At 35.4% G+C, this 16623-nt stretch overlaps 1 pseudogene; it reads right to left on the reverse strand.

Moving 5' to 3' along the window:
• The window catches only part of LOC114031448, a 27797-nt pseudogene extending 12009 nt beyond the window's left edge, over positions 1 to 15788 (reverse strand).
• Positions 15789 to 16623: the final 835 nt, after the last annotated feature.

Here is a 16623-nt window from a genome sequence, read left to right on the forward strand (position 1 = left end):
TCTTTCTTTCTTTCTTTCTTTCTTTCTTTCTTTCTTTCTTTCTTTCTCCTTCCTTCCTTCCTCTCTCTCTCTTTCTCTTTTCTTCCCTCCTTCCTCTTATCTCTCACATATCTGTTTGACCATATATAGATATTTGTATGTTTGTCTGTATAGTGTTTATATGTATATAACTATATATACATGCACACATTATATCAATCAATAAGTATTTGTTGAGTACCTACTATGTGCCAGACACTGTCCTAAGTGCTGTGAATACATAAAGAGGCAAAAGACAGTCCTTGCCCTCAAATATATATTCTTGAGACATAGTATTGGATCTCAAATATGTGGGCTACATTACTCCCTCCAGTAAGAAGCTCCAAATTCTATTTCTCATGTTTTGGCAAGGTGGTACCAGATAGGCTGACAAAGAATGTGGGAATAGGATTCTAGGAAAGGAATGTTATTGGTACAGAATGCTAGTAGGGTGCCCAGAACTGCACCGAAAGCCAGAAGCCTACAGGTCATAGCAATGGCAAAGGGACATGAAGCCCATTGAGGAAAGTGAGATTTAACTCACCAGAGATAGAACATGTGTGGCTTGCAAGGCTGTATTCAGTGTCAGTGACTCTGCTGAGAAAGCCCACAGAAGTATCTCCTGAGATAGCTCCCAGGTGGGGACTTTGGAAATCACAGGAAACAGCAACAGGCAGTGAAAAGTGACAAGTAGTGTCAAATACTGTGGTATCCTAGGACCCAGAACAGGCCAGGCCAGACAGGCTCCACAGCCCCTAACACAATGTCCTGAAATGGCAGATAAGGCCCTGATGATCTAGCACTTTGAGTCTCAATGGTGGGGGTGAGGGGGGGAGAGGGGTCTAATTCCAGGAGGTGGATGTCAGCACAAGAACACAGGGGTGAGACCAATCAGGGCCAGCCACCACACACAAAACCACCCAAAAGCACAGTGTGGAGGAGGGGTGTCAGAGCCTGACCCTGGTACAAAGTCTTAGTATAGAAACTAAAGCTGAAGTAAATCAATGAAAACAACAACTAATATTTGTGGACAGATAGATAGATAGATAAATAGATAGATAGATAGATAGATAGACAAAGAGATATACATACACATATATTTATTGATATATTGCTTATATATTATGTACATATAATTTATAAATTATATGTTATGTATATGCATATATGTGTGTGTGTATACTATATATACATATACATATATATTATATATACACACATATACATATATTCTATCCTGAGTCTTAAATGTATGGGTAGAGGTAGAGATATACAAGAAGCAGCAGCAAAAGACAAAGGACAAAAATGAACTTTCCACAATCCAATAAGAAAGGCAAAAAAAAAAGAATTAAAAGTGTTGGATGAAAGAACTGGAAGGAGAATTTAGTTTAGAAGATACAGTTTAGAAGATGTAGTGAAAACCCTTGTTCAGGCAATTGAATCCTTGAAAACTAGAGCAGAGAAAACAGAATCTTTCCATGAAACAGAAAAGTTGAAATAAATTCAAAAAGCAGAAAAATAGAAGAAAATGTAAGTTATCTGCTTTTTTTAAATGCCAGAAAAAGTAGTTGAAGGAAAATTTAAGAATCATTGGAAAACATAAATGAAAATTGCTCAGATATATTAAAACAAAAGTGAAAGGTGGAGGTGATCCACTGATTACCTCCTGAAAGGGCCTCCCAAAAGAACAATCTTAGGAATAAACAAAATCCAGAGCTTCCACATCAATGAAAAACAAATAGTGAAAGAATCTAGAAAGAAACAGTCTAAGAATCAAGGAAAGACAAAATCATACAGCACCACACTAGAAGCTTGTATTATAAATGAGGAGAGAATGAGGAATGTAATATTCTAAAATGCAAAAGAGTTAGACTTACAAACAAGAAAAATTTATCCTGAAAAACAGTAAAGTTACATGGGGGAAAATGTAGCATTAATGAAATAGAAGACAAATATTTTTGATGATAAGACCAGAGATGAGTAGGAACTTTGAAAAGATAAAAACAGGTCCAAAAAATCTAGAAAGGTAAATTTACTTGAACCTTTAAAAGGAACTGTATGGTGATGTAGGGCTCACATTCTAGTGAGGGAGAAGAAACAAGCATCCCTTCAGAATCCTGTCTTCAAAGCCTATGGAAGGAATTAAATAAAAAAAGAAAGATCAGTTATATATAGATAGATAGATAGATAGATAGATAGATAGATAGATAGATAGATAGATATACATATATATATGTATATATGTATGTATGTATGTATGCATTGAAAGAAGAGAGAAGAGGGGATGGAGTTGCTATTTCTCATAGCTAGCAATAGAAGTTCTTTTTCAGTCCATTTAAACAATCAATATCTTCATCTATAGTGGGCCATCACCCTACATTTTTCACTAGTGATTTTATTTTGATGGCACTGTTCATTTTCTACCTCAAAGTGCTCAAATTCCATTTGAAAGCTGTGTTTCTTCATACACGTTTTAGCACTTTTTGTTAAACCAAAGTTCTTTTCCTTTAAGTACCAAAATATGCATCAATAGTAAAAGCAATATTTTAAATCTTTTCATAACTGATTTGTCTCTTCTTTTATGCAAATAACAACTACCACCACCAAAAACCTTTTCTGTCCCTCTTGGTACTAAATTAACAGAGCAGTGCCTTAAAAGGTCTGTATATCACACAATGATATGAACACTCTCTCTCGATGCAGCAAATGGTCTTTATGAATTGCTTTGGCTAAAATGAATTAGCAGTGTCCTAGTTATGAGCTTTGTCAAACCAACAACATATGTGCTTATATGGCAGGCCTGTACTTGAAACTTTTTCAGTATGTCAGAACTTGTTAGAAATTATGCCATAGCATAATTTTCAAGGCCTGAAGGTCATCTCCTTCTCATGATGAGGAAATCAGAACTGTCCTTTAAGGAAGATTATATTAATCTTATGGGACACTTTTTCTGTAAACTAAAAGTACCCAGTATAGTCTTACAACCATTTCACCTTTAGAAAATCTTCAATGTTGCCCAAACTATACATCTTTCCCAAATGTAGCTCATAACCCTTTTATACCTTCATTGATGCATTTCTTGAGTTTCTGTCCCCCTCCCAATAATTATCTTTTGCTAACCTTCTCATGATAAAAAGTTGAGCTAATCCTTGGGATTATCCTAAAACCCTTATGGAAAACTTTCTGACTTGCTCACACTCTACTAGCATAGCCCTCAACTAACCAGCTTCACCTCTGCATCTTCTGGTGTTTATATTCATAGTTTCAACAAAATGGATGATCTATTACACGACATATTTATGCATCACTCTAAGATTTTTAAAGTATTTTCCTTCCAACAATCCTGTGAAAAAGATGCTCACTCCCTCCAACAAGGCAGATCAGTAATTGCTTTGCACCTTGCAGGAAGCACTGAGACATTAAACAACTTGTCCTGGGTCAGAGTCTGGATGTGACAAATAAAGAACTTCATCTTGGATCTTATTAACTCCAAGACTAGTTTTGCATTCACTACACAATGCTGCTTTTTATGGAAATATGAGTAAACATATTAACTACTTAAAAATTTCTCAACATCAGTTACACTGAAAAATGAAAAAATGAAATACAGGAGCAGTCTTTTGAGTCAGGGTCTTTAGGTTTAATTCTCTCTTTAGTGAATGCCCAACTATCTTTTTGAAATACAACAACTTCATTGATTATTCTGGCTTCTGTATTTTTCTGATGTAAAATTGAAAAATAATATTTCTTATTAAAAGCTTACATCTCTTCCACTAACTAATCTAGTGTTCTAAATAGTATAGGTGTATAAGAAAAGTTTAAAAATAGAATTAGAATGAAATATTACAACTCTCAAAAACAACTAAAATATCCACCCATTTATGACTTTCCTATAATAGAAGACAAATGAAAATCTACTGCCTTCATGATTTATTTCCCCAGAAGCCATATGTACTCCTTTACTCACTTTTATGATTCTACTTACCAGAGTACAATGAGTGGGGCATGGCTGCAGTCGTGCTCTGCAGTGATTTTTGAGCCCAAGAATATACAATCTGACACTGCTTCCATTTCTTTTCTGTCTATTTGCCAGGAAATGATGGCACCAGTTGCCAAGATCTTAGTTTTTTTAATTTTATATTAATCTTCAGACCATCTGCATTACATTATTTTTTTTCACCTTCTCCCCTCCTCCCCATTTGCTTCTCTTTTCTTCTTTTTTCACTTTAACTCATGATAGGATTTGGGCCATTAGTCCTTGTCTGATATTATTTTAGTTTCTATAATCTGTATTATTCCCATGTTTATGTACACACACAGTAAAGAATAGTCTATATTCATTATTCATTCACTAGGAATAGAGATTTTTTTAGAGATTTTTTTTCAGGATATGTTGGCAAATGTTTTGCTTTGAATGACTTTTGAACTCTATAGACACTGTTTGTCATGTGGTAATTTAGAATGATCAGATGTTTTTTATCTTCTAGTAGGATGGGCAAAAAAATAGCATGTGGGCAGCATAAATGACTCTGGTGAAACTCAAGGGACATTTAAAAGAACAGTGATCTTCAACAAAGTTTATTCCTTCAAAGTGAACAGCTTCCTTTTGAGAATTCCAGAGCAAAGATGAGATGAGTTCATTTAAACTGAATATTGTTTAGTCAAGAATACTTTTGAGAATGCTAGGTGGGGCAGTGGATAGAGTGCAAGACAGGGAATCAAGAAGACCCGAGTTCATATTGGGACACACATGCCTATTGATTGGGCGTATCATTTAATGTTTCTAAACTTGTTTCCTTGTGTGTAAAAGAATGTTAATAATGCTGATGTTACTCACCTTGCAGTTTAGTGAAAGTACTTTGTGAACCATAAAATGCTTTATGAATGTGAGCTATAGCAATAATTCCTTCTCATACATTTGCAAAAGATTTGTAGTTTCATGTGCAATCATCTTTTTTTATTATACTATGTTATGGAAATGTTTGTTTTATTTCATAAATTAAAAAATATTTTTTTTAAAAAAAGAAAGAAGAGAGGCCTAATTAAGTACTAAGAGTCATAGCTGTCATCAAAAATTTCATGGAAATCTCTCAAATATAGATGTTTATATGTTATATAGTAAGTAAACACTTATTAATCTTGAAAGGTACAATTTACCTTTGGTAAAACCAGGTGATTAAAAATTTTTTTAAAAATTGAAAAATTAAAAAACACATTCTTCCTACACTTTCCTCCATATCTTCTAAATTAAATATTTTCTATCCTTCCCTTCTTCTTTCTATGTTTCACCTCCTTTTCTATCTTCCACAGAACTCCATATTCTTATCAATACAACATGCTAAAATGTGGCATTTTAATCCTCTTCAGTCAATTATTTTTTTATATCCTCGCCTCCCTTCTCTTTTCTTCTACTGATAAGAATTCTCTTCAACCCTTTCATTTTTCTCTTTATAACATGATAGGATTTGGATGTATAGTCCTTGATTCATATCATTTCAATTTGTAGAATTGACAACACACACACACACACACATACACCATGGATTAACAAAGAATTGACTATTCATTATTCATCCATTGTGAACAGAACATTTTTAAAGGATACATTCATAGATGTCTAGCTTTGAATGACTTTAAAGGCTATAGAAACATTTGGTCATGTGATAGTTTACCTTAACCTCTTGGAGTTTTCCCTTCTGGTAGGCTAGGCAAAAGAAAATATTCTGGCAGTACAAACGAAGCTGAAGTAATGCAAAGTGCATGAAAAGCAGAAAGTGATCTCCAGCAAAGTTCAGTCCTCCAAAATGAACAGTCCTATTTTGATGATTCCAGAGCCAAGAAGAGGTGAGTTCATTATGATAGAGTGGGGAAGAATACTTTTGAGGCCTCTAGGTTGGGCAGAGGATGGAGTGCTGGACCTGGAGTCAGGAAGAACTGGGTTTACTCCACTAATTGATACTTGTTAAATATGCGGCTCTGAGCAGATCTTTCAATCTTTCCAAGCTTCTGTTTCCTCATCTGTAAAATAAGAATAATAATGACACCATCCATATCACAGTTGTGAAAAAGTCATTTTGGGAACCTTAAAATGCTCCTCCTCATGTAAGTTTACAAATATGGGCTTTCATCCCCCACAACCTTATTCTTCCTTTGTTTTTATGAGGGGGGGAGGCAATCAGGATGAAGTTACTTGCTCAGGGTTACACACCTAGTTTGTGTATGAGGCCAGATTTGAGTTCATGTCCTGCTGACTCCAGGGCCAGTGCTCTCTATTCACTATGTCAACTAGCTGCCCCTAACCTTATTCTTCCTGCCCTTTCTGTCCTTCTGTATGACCTGTGCTGAATGTTTTCCAAGCAGTCCTTCCTCCTTAGTTTGACCTCCTTTCCTATCTTCCTCAGAGCTTCATATTGTTGTCCACAAATCTGTCTGCAATAAAGTATTCTTATTGTTAGTATTCCATGATTCTTTTATCTTCTTCTCTTCTCTTCCCTTTTCCTTTATTTTTATTAATATGAATTTTTTCTATTCTTTTCCCCCACTTTAACCCATGATAGGAGTTTGACCTTGCCTAATATTATTTTAGTTTGTGTTATCTATATTGCACACATATACATACATCATGGGATAATGAAAATTTTTGTATTTATCATTCATCTACTATGAATAGAGAATTTTTTCAAAGGAAATATTTGTAAATGTCTTGCTTTGACTGACTTTTAATATCTGTAGAAACATTTAGTCATGTGGTAGTTTACTTAAACCTTAATGGAGTTTTCCTTTATAGTAGACTGGACAAAAAAAGGCAGTTTGAAAGTGCAAATAAACTTACTGAAAGTTGAGGAGCATTAGAAGAGGAAAATGATTTTCAGCATAATTCACAACTACTTAAAATGAGTAGTGCTATTTTGAGGAATCCAGATCCAAGAAAAGATGAGTTGTTGTTTTTGTTTTTTTTTTACATTGAGTATTGGTTATCTAAAAATACTTTTGAGGCTGCTAAGTGGTGCAGTAGATAGAATGATGAACCAGGATTCAGGAAACCCTGAGTTCATATCCATCCTCACACATTTATTAGCTATGTGACTCTGGGTAAGATATTTAGCCAAAGTGTCAATTTTCTTATCTGTTGAATGGGGATAGTAATGTTGATATTACCCATTTCACAAAATTATTGCAGGGAAAACTCTTTGGAAATCTTAAAATACTTTGCAAATACAAGCAAAAACAATAGCTCCTGCTCGTGGTTTCCCACATAGACTCCCCACTCAAACCCTTTTTCATCCTGCCCTTTCTTTTCTTCCATATTTCCTATGCTAAAAATTTTCTTTTTTGACCTGCTTCTTCCTGCACTTGACCTTTTCTCTTTTCTTCAGAACTTTACAGTCTTGCCCATTTATATCTGCCTAAAATATGGCATTCTGATTGTCTATATTTCCTCATTTTTTCACACATTTCTCCTCTGTTCTTTTTTTTTCTACAGGTATTAATTTCCTTCTATTGTATCTTTTATCACTTTTTCCCATCATAGAACTGGATGATTAATCTAAGCTTGGCATTATTTCAATTTTTATAATCTATATTACATACATAGAAACACAGACACACATCCTACATATAGGATGGATTTTTAAAAAAGCATTGTCTATATTCATTATTCATCCACTATGAATAGTTTTTTTATAGGATACATTTATAAATTTCTTACTTTGAGTGATTTTTAAAGTCCATTTATTACCTAGTCATATATAGTGACTTCATGGTCCTTTTTTACTTCCAGTGCATTGAGTAAAGGCAGACAGTTTGATGTAAAAAAAAATGAACTTGTTGAAGCTTAAGCAGCATTAAAAGGGGAAAGCAATCTCCAGCAAAACTCACGATTTACAAACAAGAAGTCCTATTTTAAGAATGCCCCAAGATCCAAGAAGGGTTGAGTTCTTTTATACTGGGTGTTAGATATCCAAGAATGATTTTCATGCAGCTAGGTGGAGTAATAGAGTACTGAACATGTAGTTATGAAAAACTCAATCATCAGATCTATAATCTCTCATCAGATCATCACACAAATCTATCATCAGACACTTATTATATATGTGATTCTGGATAAGTGTTTCAATGTCTCTAAGCTTTGGTTTCCTCATCTGTAAATTAAGGATGATAGTATTGATATTGCCTGCCTCACAGAGTTGTTGTGGGGAAAGCACCTTATAAACCTTAAAAAACTATACAACTGTCAACTATGACAATAGCTCCTCCTCTTCTGTTTGCAAATGTAGGCTCCCCATTCAGCTCATTATCAATTTTCCTATCCCTTTTTTCACTCCCACACCTCTGAAATTAAATGTTTTCAATCTTGCCCTCCTTCTACTGGGTTTAATGTAATTTTTGATCTTAGTTGGAGCTTCGTGTTTTTGTCCACCAAATTTCCTAAAATATTACATTCTGATATTCTGCATTACATTATGTTTTGACCTTCCCCTTCTCTCTCTCTCTCTCTCTCTTTCTCTCTCTCTCTTTCTCTCTCTCTCTCTTTTTCTCTTTCTCTTTCTCTCATATTCTCTTCCACACTTTCATTTTTACTTTATTCCATAGTAGAATTTAGACCTTTAGTCCTTCTCTGGTATCATTGCAATTTGTATCTCCATTACATACCAACATACAACATATACACACCCAAATGTACCAATGTGCACACATCAGGATATAACAAAAAGAATTGTCTTTATTCATTATTCATCCACTGTGAATAGAATGGACACATTTGTAAATTCCTTACTTTGAATGACTTTTAAAGTCCATAGAAAGATTTTATCATATAGTAGGTAGTAATTTTATGATATATTTTCCTTCCAATATGATGATTAAAGGAAGAAAGCTTGATGTCCAAAATGAACTTAGTAAAACTGAAGCTTCATTAAAAATGGAAAATGACCTCCAGTAAAGTTCACAACTTGAAGATCAGTAGTCCTATGTTGAGGATGCCAAAGCCAAGGAGAGGTGAGTTCTTTATGTTGACTATTGTTTAGCCAAGAATACTTTCTAAGACCTATAAATGGGGCAGTGGGTAGAGTGCTGGACCTGGAGTCAGAAAGAACTTGGTTGAAATCCACCATCAGATACCTATTCAATGTGTGACCTAGACTACACTTTTAATCTCTCAAAACTTGTTTCCTCATCTGTAGAAGAGGAAAAGTAATAGGGTACTGTTCACATCACAGGATTGTGAGGAAAGCTCTTTGTAAATCTTAAAATGTTATTAAAAGGTGTACTAAAACAATAGCTCCTCATCTCAGTTTGCAAATATAAGCTCACTCTCAGTAGCTTTATTCCTCCAACCCTATCTTTTCTCCCATGTCTCCTATACTGAATATTTTCCAACTTGACCATTTTCTTCCTTTTTTGACCTTTTTTTCCCTCAGAGCTTGATATTCTTGTCCATAAAATTTGTCTAAACATGACGTTCAAATGATCTGCATTGTTTTTTCAGTTTCTTTCCTAATTTCCAATTTTTCTACAGATTTTAATTGTTACTTTCTATTTATTTTTGCTATTTTACAGCATGATAGCATTTTGATCTTTAGTTCTTGTCTGATATTTTTTCAATTTGTATGATCTGTATTTTACTCACACACACACACACACACACACACACACACACACACACACACACATCATGGGATGGCCAAAATTATCTGTATTCATTATTCATCCATTGTGAGTAAAGACATTTAATTATCATTGCAAATATTTTCTGTGAGTTTGATTCAATGAACTGATTTAGCTGTGAGTCTCCAGGATCCAAGGTACCAGTGCCACTGCCATCTACAAAAAAGTACATTCAGAAAAATATAGATATTTAGAGAATTGACTAAAAAGTAGTAATTCACAGATTGGCTTTTATAAACACATAAATTTTCCTTTTGGTTATAGTGTGGCCTCCATAACTAATACATGTGGATTCAAAAGTAGAGGCTAAATCACTAATATTAGTTTCTACCATTAAATAGGCAGTTTCACCAGGGAGGGGGTATTGGGCCAACTACATCCTTTGGTTGCATTGGATTTTACACTGGATCAATCCATGAATATTTAGTATGGAGCACCAATTATGTTCAAGGCATCATGCTTGGGATACAAAAAATAGAAAAGATACTATTTCTACATTTATGGAACATTCTAGTTATGGTTCCAAGAAATATTTATGTAAAATAATAATGAATAATACAAGGCCCTACATGTTGGGTCAAATAAAAGATGAAGATCATAAAGCTACCACAGCCTACTGGAAGCTAAAGGAGAGGAATAAAAGATTACTTTGGGCTAGGTCATAAAGAGAGCCTTTATAGAAAAAAAAATTAGGATTTGAATTGAACCTTGACATTTTAGATAGGATGAGGGGATGGGGAAATTCTGTCAAGGAAAAGGCATGAACCATATGGGATGTTGAACCATATTTGTTGCATGAGACAGTCCAATTTAATAAAACATAAGGTGTCCACCTAGTGAATTAGCATGAGATGAATTTGCAAAGGTAGGGTGGTTGGGACATGATTGTGGAACACCTGAATAAGGAGTTTGGACTTTATTCTATAGACAGGATATGAGGAAGCCATTAGAGGCCCTTTGAGCAATTAAGTGACATAATAAAACTGGTGTTTTAGAAAGATGATCTAGAAGCAATATAAAAAAAATGAATCAGAAAGGGGGGATGACTTGAAACACAGACCAATAAGGATGCTGTTGTAATAGTGTTGATGTAAGAGAATATGTACCTGATTTCTATGGTGACAACAGAATGCAAAGGAAGAGCAATAGATATGAGCAACTAATTAGATATTGAGGATGATATAAACACAACTGTAAATAGATTCTTAAGAGGTAGGAAATATTTCTACATACTCTTTTCAATATCTAATACAATATGATTGGGAAAATATCATGTTTTATTCAAGAAGAGCAGGGGACTTGGTCCTTGGTGGGATTAAGATTCCAAAATTGGCCATGGTACAGAATAGCCACAGTCTATTATCCTATGAAAGGACTCTCCATGAAAGGTGCAATGCCTAAAACAACGAAAAATTTGAAGAAAATGATACCAGGCTTATGATATCATTGGTATAAGGAAATTCCAAAAGAGGATCATCCCTTCTATAAATATAGCCCCTGTCATCCACTTCTCTGCAAGTCTTGAAGAATGCATTAGAGCAATAGAAAGGAAGTCACTAGTCCAGAGTTACACAGCTAGTATGTGTGAGAATCAGGACATGAACCCAGGTATTTCTGGTTCTAAGTCCAGTTCTCTGTCCAAAGTACTATAGTACTTCTCATGATGCAAAGATCTTGTCAAACAGAATAGTAATATTACAGGGATAGGAAAGGGATAGTCAACCTCATCTCTTGCAATAACCTTAGTTTCAATTTCTTAATAAAAACTATATTGACTACAAGATATAATTATCCGTCAGAACCCTTGGGAGGTCTAACACAACAGTTAGGGAAAAGAGCTAGAAGTCTATTACTCAGAAACTGTAACATGAGTCAATAATCAGGCTCCAATATATGTAAAGAAGGCAGTTATTAACTTTCAGTTGCAATACATGAGAGCAAAGGAGTTATCTAGGAAAGATCCACTGTACATTAAAGAATGTAGCAAAAACCCTCCCAGAAAATAAAGGATGAAATAAGAATGAATAAAAATTCCTCCTGACTTCTAGGTCATGTGATTTGACATTTTATCTGATCCTGACAACTTCTTAAACCTTTCCAAAATGAGAAATATGCACCAAAAATAAAGCAATTTCAGCTATCATCATGGTTCAGGATACCAAGAACCCAAAGAAAGGTTAAGAAAAACCCATGAGAGAATACCTACCTTGAGCTCACTTAGTATCTCTTTCCCACTCCTACCTACCACACTACCAGCAGCAAGGCTTCATGAGCCAACTTGATCCATGCATTTACATCAAAAGCCAACCTCAGACCCTGGTCTCCTCTCCCTCTTTCTAGTCCTTTGGAGATCCATAATTTAGTCTGTGGAAGATTTCTGGGGCCTTCATGGAGAACTCCATGGCAACACTCTGTTCTACAAAAGATCTCTCTAAGAGAGTGGAAGAACAGAGGAAATGGGAAGACACATATCTGGGCTTGAATTAGAGTTCAACCCCACACTGATACCCCTCTTCCCAGAACCTAGGAAATCTAAACCCCAAAGCAGAGAAGTCAACCCTGGCTATAGTGCTCTGTCTTCTTGGGTCAGAGAACTGACAAGCAGAGGGAATGGGACAGGATATTGTGGGGTGGGGGGAGGGCAGAGGAGACTGTAAGCCTAAGAGAAGAGTCCAGCAACCAATTTGGGTTAGTACTGTCCTGCTAGAAGTCACTTGTGGCAAAGACTTAGGCTGGGGAACTGTGAATTACCCAAAGTTGGAGGAGGTAGAGATGCTTTTAGATCAAATGCCAAAGGAAACTGCCATGAGGGAGGGTGATTCAGAAAGTGAGCAATGGGGGAAAGTAATGGGAAAAAGGTCTAAAATTACCAAAATCTCATGAGGAAGATAACTCAAAGACCTCAGACATAAGCAAATAAATCACAGGAAAAAAATCAACATCAGAAGGAAACAAGTTTCTATGAATAAATCCCACTAAAGCAAACAAATATGACTCAATACTGAATGAGACAGAGGACCCTGTGGAACTTGAGGAGCCAACATGCTGTTCCTAAGTAGATTAAATGAAAAATGAGAATTCTGAAAACAGAATTTATTGGCCTGCAGAGCAGAAATAATTGTTTAAATAGAAAAAAACTTGAATCAGTAATGACAAGTCTCACCAGAGAAACAAAAGAGAGAACAACATATTAAGAATATAAATACACAGAAGAGATAACAATATCAAAGAAAAAAAGCATTAAAAAAACCATGCTCTCAATTTAAGCAAAATATATTGATCTTGAAGACTGTATCCATAGATGAAATCCAACAATCTTAAATTTTCCAGGAGAACACAACTCAAAAGAGCTAAATATAATGTTAGATACCATAATGTAAAAAAAAAAAAAACAAGAAACATGTCCAGAACTTCTGAACACAGAAAATGAAATACCAATCAACCTAATTCATAGATCACCTCAAAAAAAAACAAAACTCCCATAGTGAAAACCTCTAAGAAACATTATGGTTAAATTTAGCAATTCAGTTGAGAAACAGCAAATTCTGCAAGTGATCAGGAGAAAGATCTCCAAATATAAAGGATAGGAAATTCAAATAATACCAGACTATTCTGTACATGTTAGAAAATGCAGGAGAAAATCTAATAATGTGTTCTGAAGAACAATGGAGCTCAAGTTGCAGTCCAGGGTACCTACTTGCAAATCTTAGCTTAATCAGAAATGAAAAAAGATGGATATTCAAGAATAAAAAGGTGTTTGAAACAATCTTAGAAAAGAAAACCAGAACAGAAGAGATTATTGGCCTCTCAAACATCTCAGACAACAGAAGTACAGGAGGGGTGAATAAATGGATCAGCTAAGGACAGCAACAGCAACAGACTAACAACAAGAGATTTCTTTCAAAATGTACATAAAGAGAGAGGGGTAAAAATAAAAGTGAGCTGGGGTAACAGTGGAAAGGCAGGCCTAGGGTCTTATGGATGTGATTGTGATACTCCACCTACTTTTGAATCAACAGTTTTTGTGGGACTATATTACAAAATGGTAAGATGCATGCAAAAAGGAGAGGGCAACTGAAGATAGAGGAGAGTGTATGATGTGTCTGGGTCAAACTGAGTCTTTGCAAAGAGTGAAAGGTGATCTCTTTGGTCTTTCATGAAGAGAAGAACCTACAAGGAAATATCTGAGAAGTAAGGGGAAAAGATTGAAAAGTAGAGGGGAGGAGAAATAGGTCTTATTTTGATAGTGGGAATGGGTTCCATTGATGAATTCTTCCATGGGTAAAAAAAGACATTGTGTAAAGAAAGATAGGGTCCATCTGCTGGGTATTGTCTGTGGGAATTTGGTGCTTAAAAAGACCACACCATCAATCTGTATTTTTCAAGGTTTAATGTTTATTCTTCTATATCCAGACTGTCAGCAGTTCTTGAATATATATATATATATATATATATATATAGGGTAAATATATTCTAAAACTGAAGATGCCTATAACAACCATGTTACTTGGGGGAAGGGAATTTTTAGAAAAGAAGAAAACAAACAAGTTTACTCAGAAAGAATGTGGTTCAAGTCTTTGGATTGAAAAATAAACAACACAACTCTCCCAAACTTTCTCCAGAGAATCTGTTCATTATGGAATTTCCAGAAAACTCCTTTTTTCTATCAAAGTGACTTAAAAATATTTAAGTCAAAATATTTAAAAAATCTATTGGTACCAAGATGCCATTAAGTGGCAATGATCAACCAGAAGAGAAGGAATGTCTGTAGATGTATGTAGCAGGATAGCATCTTTAGCTATTGGCTAATCAGTAAAAACCACGGATGTACTGGAATGTGCTATTAAAGGTAAAGGTGGGAGAGTATTGAAAACATTACCTGCCTTTTTGTGAGAGGAATTTCATGGCTAGGAAATTTTCTAACCAGTACACAAATTCCAGGACATATCTCTTTCTCTTTTTCAACATTAAAAATAACTGAATTTTTTAAAAAATCCTATAAGTAGATAGTCATCATAGGAAGTTACATGGTAAGGACCACACAAAAAAAACAAACAAACATCAAGACAATGCTATTGGTTCAATGGTATTCCAAGAAGCTAGAAAACCTGTTAACATTGAAAACCCTAGCAAAATACCACACTTGTTTATAAACCACCTACTTATATAAGACCATACTTCAAATAATTTTTCCCATTTTTTTCTTTTTTTTGCATGTTAAAATTAGAGAATTTCACATCCAGCCTTAAGCATTTTTTCATTTCTTTGCCAATCTTGTAACAGAGTATCTTGTTCCAGTTGATTTTGGTATGGGTTACTGAAAGCTGCTGGCGCAAGGCCTTGGATGTAATGTCTGACATTATCTAATAGTTCTCACAATCGAAGTCTGATATTCATTTTCAGCATGTTCTATGATTTTAATAAATTCCTTGGCAGTTTGTACATTTTCAATTACAGTTTGAATCCTGTACATCTCTGTGACTAACCAACTGAACATTGCCATCTTCATAGTAATGGACCTGAATCTTTAGTACTGCAACCACCTGAGCTGTAGGTAGCATGATGGGAAACTTCCACTCTAATCTCCAATGACCATTCCACAAATTTTTAGGTTGAAATTGGTGACTCTCAATACAGGCAATAACAGTATTCTGCCCATGTTTAATTTTAGCATAAACAGTACAAAAGCCATTGGAATAATGATCATTCACATAGGCCCTCAATGCATTGTCACAGGATTCCCTCCATGACTTCAGAGGTCCAATTATGTCCTCAGGTTGTGGGTCACTTGCTTCTTTCAATAAATGATCAAAATTAAAGGAAATTTTATTTCTCGGATCTAAAAATCTACCACTACCCAAGTCACCATGTACTGAAATTAAGACCTGATCATCATATCCTTCTATCTTCACTGGAGGGAATCGATCCATATTATCCTAGACAAATACATGAGTTGCCCCTTTTCAGAGAAGATTTTCATTGTTAAGTAGTAATCAGACACCATTAAACACTTCATTAAATTACCCTGGGGAAACATGAGTGATGAATTTGGCGGCTAATTGTACCTTCTCCTCATCTGACACCTGATCCTCAAAGTTGGCCATCTTGGGCTGCTCTGTGAAAAAATTTTCACAAGACTAGTTGAAGGGGAAGAGAGGAAGAGGGAATCTGCTTAACTGAGAGGAAAAAAGAAGAGAAGAATTAAATGACTAGATAAAAGCGGGAAAGTAAAAGAGTTTCTATTGTTTGTCCCTCCTTTTCAAAGAGGATCAGTGACATCATGATGTTGGGGTAATGAGTGATGTCTTGACTTCTGTGTAAACTGGATTTAAGTGAGGCAAAGTTTCACGAAATCATCAGCCTCACTCTTTCTTCCAAAGTCAGCAAAGTCCAGCAGCAAGACAAATTAAAGACAACTGTCAATGGCCTGGGATGCAGTGAGTGACCTTGGCAGATATCTGACCAGGCTCTAAGTGCTGCACAGTGCCTGCTTCAACCACCTTCATGATCATTGAACCAAATTATTCTCATCTACCCATTTTGCTTAGGGAAGTCTTCACAAGCTTGGGGTAGACATCCTCCTAACTCACTTATGTTTTTGAGGCCTACCAGTTACCCTCAACCTGGTCTAGCCCATTTGCCAAGATCACCTGGCACTGGAGTGTGGCCACCGTGCATGCTATAGCTTCTTGCAACCACAGTTTGGGTGGCAGGTAGACACCAAAGGTGGATGAGCAACACTTAAAAGAGCTCAGCAAACCCTCACACTAAAGGTGCTAGTCCTCCCTGAACAACTTACACACCCCAAAAAGTTAATGACTCTAGTAAGCAAAACTCTAAAAGGAAATGGGTAACAATGGGGAGGAGGTGATTAGAGGGAAGGGAAAGAGAGGCAGTGAGAATAGGGGCCACCTTAAAAGAAGATTAAACTAAAGTAAC

The sequence above is a fragment of the Vombatus ursinus genome, unplaced genomic scaffold (genome assembly GCF_900497805.2).
Source record: "Vombatus ursinus unplaced genomic scaffold, bare-nosed wombat genome assembly UNPS02015175.1, whole genome shotgun sequence".
NCBI lineage: Eukaryota > Metazoa > Chordata > Mammalia > Diprotodontia > Vombatidae > Vombatus > Vombatus ursinus.